This window comes from Tupaia chinensis, unplaced genomic scaffold (genome assembly GCF_000334495.1).
Source record: "Tupaia chinensis unplaced genomic scaffold, TupChi_1.0 Scaffold150288_1, whole genome shotgun sequence".
In the NCBI taxonomy this organism is placed as follows: Eukaryota; Metazoa; Chordata; class Mammalia; order Scandentia; family Tupaiidae; genus Tupaia; species Tupaia belangeri.
In genome coordinates, this window is record NW_006210128.1 from 2,773,498 (window position 1) to 2,777,363 (window position 3,866).

Consider the following 3,866-nt stretch of genomic DNA (forward strand, 5'->3'; position numbering starts at 1 on the left):
CTCTGTCAAGCAAATTTCAAAATATAGTATAGAATAAAAAATAAAAGCCACTTAGACACAGGCATGACAGAGTTGGTGCTGTCATCAGAAAGCCCCGCTGGGTGGGACCAGCAGGTGGCGTAATGGTTATGTCACTGGATTCCCACATGGCTGACCACAGTTGGAGCCCCAGATCTGGTGACTTAAAACTCATGCCAGGCACGTGTGTGTGGTGTGCGTGCGTGCCCAAAATCCTAGGAGAAGGAGAAGGGAGGAGAAGGGATTGCAGCGTGGCCGTCCCCTCTGGGGAGTGGTTCCTCACTTTCTGTCTCTCTGCCTCTCCATGCACCCTATAGCAAAAATCTCTCTCTAAAAGAAAAAGGCCCTCTGGCAACAGCCGTAGGCTAGATGAGGAGCCGAGGGTACTGCAACTGAAGCAGCAGCCCTGAGGCTGGGGAAGGCAGAGGGGATCTGGGAAACAGCTCGGAGGGCCAGCAGGTGGTGTAGAGGTTAGGGTGACTGCACAGTTCAAGTCCCAGACTCAGTGGCTTGAAAACCACGCTGGGCGGGGGCCGACAGGTGGCGCAGCTCGGAGGTGGAGTCAAACACTGGTGACCAAATCTGGCTGTGAGCGGAGAAGGAAGTCAAAAATCACTAAACTTAAAGGACCGAACAACCGATGGTGTCACTAACAGCTCGGGATGCGAACAAAAGCAGGAATAGAGGGCCAGCAATTGCCGTGGCGGTTAAGGTGCTGGACTCCCACGTGACCGACCATGGTTTGAGTCCCGGACCTGGTGGTTTATCATGCCAGGCAAGCGTGCTTGCGTTCCCAGAATCCCAAGAGGAAAGTGGAGGAGAAGGGATTGTGGCATGGCCACCCCCGGGGAGTGATTGCTCACTTTCCCTCTCACTGTCTCTCTCGGTTGAGCACACACACACTATGGCAAAAAAAAGAAGGAATAAGGTAAAGTCAGAGGGTTGAGAGGGGGGCAGCCAGGAGCCTGGGGACCGGGAAGCGACCTGTGAGGTCACGTGGACCTCTGAGAGCAGACTTGGAGGGCAGACTGCCTTATTCCCTCTAGGCCGCAACTACGCGAGACTCCCAGTAACCCAGGGGAACAGGATCGCGGCCTCCTGGTCCCCACCAGTGCAGAGCCTGCGCTTCAGGATGGGGCTCAGAGGGAGGTGCCCTGGTAGAGGAACGCTGCCAGATACACAGGTTCTGCAGGGACAGACTGACTGACGTGCATCCCGCCCTGCCCCAGGCAATCTGCTCCTCTTGAGGGGCAGGCCCTTCGTTCATTGACCTCCTGGGAATCCGTCTGCTGGTGGCAATATTCCATCCCTCTGCATCGAGCTGGACAAGGAGCGTGGATCCTCTCAGGTCACATCCTATAATCCCGATTGCCTGACTTCTGGTAACCTAGACCACTCTACCACCTCAGGCTGGGCCCTCGTGGGACCAGCAGATGGTGTGGTGGTTAAGGGCGCTGGACTCCCACATGGCCGACCACAGTTCAAGTCCCGGACCTGGTGGCTTGTTTTCTCACTTTCTTGCTCTGTCCCTCTCTGGTCAAATTAAAATAAATAAATAATTAAATAAAGTTAAATAAAAAGGTTTTTTTCTTTCTTTTTTTAATTTATTATCATCATAATCCTGTTTATATTACACTGAATCACGTATAACTTTACAGTGTATTACATTTCTTTAAAATAACTCTTTTTTAAAAAAGAATGGGCCCTCACTCAGGGCCAGTAGATGGTGTAGTGGTTACATCACTGGACTCCCACATGGCCGACCATGGTTTGAGTCTATGACTCAGTGGCTTGAAAATCACGCTGGGGGGGCCGGCACGTGGCTTGGTGGTTAAGGGTGCTGGACTCCCACATGGCTGACCATGGTTCGAGTCCTGGACCTGGCAGCTTGCCTTGTTCAAGTCCTGGACCTGACAGCTTACCTTCTCGCTCTCCCTCTTCAAGTTTAAATAAATAAATAAAAAGTTAATTAAAATCTTTTAAAAAAAAGAAAAGAAAAGAAAATCACGCTGGGTGCGTGTACATGCGTGCCCAAGATCCCAGGAGAAAAATGGAAGAGAAGGTGTTGCAGTGTGGTCAACCCCCTGGGGAGTGTTTCTCACGTTCCCTCTCACTGTCGCTGTCTCTCTTTCTCTCCAAAAATCTCCTTAAAAAAAAAAAAAAAAGAACAGTCCTCACTCAAGGTTGACAAAGGATGATCCAGGGGAGGTGGGCAGGGGTGCGGCCAGAGTCAGTCTTAGGTGGGAAGGGTTTCTGCTGGATGTATTCTGAGGTGGAAGTTAAGAACCACATTAAAGGGACCAGCAGATAGCGTAATGGTTACGTCACTGGATTCCCACAGAGCCTGCTATAGTTCGAGTCCCAGACCCAGCTACTTGAAACTCACACCAGACATGCGTGTGTGCCCAAAAAGAATCACATTAAACACTTGCTATCTGCTGTTTGGTCTTCTTGCTATTTTTGTAATAAAATTTATCTTCAACTCAAATGGTCATAGTCGAGCCAGTAATTCAACCACACGTACAGTGTCATTAGACATTGCCACTGCACGGCAATAACACAACACTGTTACACCGAAGCCACATGGGGAGGTCCCAGGTTCACACCGTGCTCCCTGCACTCGTGGCCCTGATTTGGACTGGCTGAGGCTAGGAGTGGACCGTGGCACGAAGACCCTATTTGGAGTGCCATTCTTGCTAATGGAAGAAACTATAAACTTTTTGAAAAAGTCACAACTAATAAAAATAAAACCCAAAACAAAAAAGAAAAAATTCACAACGAATAAATCTTATGATGAGAGGCCAGTAGGTGGCATGGTGGTTAAGGTGCTGGACTCTCCCATGGCTGACCATGGTTCGAGTCCTAGATCCGGTGGATTGAAAAATCACAGCAGGTACATGTGCATGTGTGCCCAAAATCCAGAGAAGAGAATGGAGAAAGAGGGGTTACACATGGTCATCCACCCAGGGGGTGATTTCTCACTCTCCATCTCTCTGTCTCTCTCTGGCAAGCACATACACCCTATGATAAAAACCTAAACATACATAAATATATACATAAATAAAACATGATATTTTTAATAACAAGGTTTTTATTTTTTTTTTTTTTTTAAGATTTTTTTCCCATAGGATGCTTGTTTAAGTACCAGACCACTCACTGGCCCCGACAAATTTTTTTTTTTAATTTGCTAGTGAGCATATGCACTCACCACTGACAGACAGAGAGTAAGAAGAAAAAAACGGGGCCAGCAGTTGGCGTAATGGCTATGTCGCTGGACTCCCATGTAGTCAACCGTGGTTCAAGTTCCGGACCCAATGACTTAAACTCACGCCGGGTGCGTGTGCATGCATGCCCAAGATCCCAAGAGGAGAATGCAAGAGAAAGGATTGCAGCATGGCCATCCCCCCTCGTGGGTGATTTCTCGCTTTCTGTCTCTCTGTCTCTCCTTGTCTTTCTGGTGAGTGCACTCAAAAAAAAAAAGAAGAAGAAGAAGAAGGAGAAGGAGAAAGCACCGTCTTGGAATGACCACACTGCAATCCCTTCTCCATTTTTCCAGTCCGGGCGTGCATGCAAGTGTGCCCAGCGTGTTCCTCCAGACGTTGGGTCCAGGGCTTGAACCTCAGAGCCAGCCATGTGGGATCTCACTCCCTCAAACACCAGGCCATGGATCTGGCACAATATCAGGTTTTTTAAAAAACAAAACATTCATAATATAATACATGGACAAGCATATTCTAAAACCAGTATGTATAGAACAATCCTGTTCTTTTTGATTTCTTAGGAAGAAAATCAAAAAGTATTTTAAAGTGACAATCTCTGAAACGTTGAAGATTAAGGCGATTTGGGGG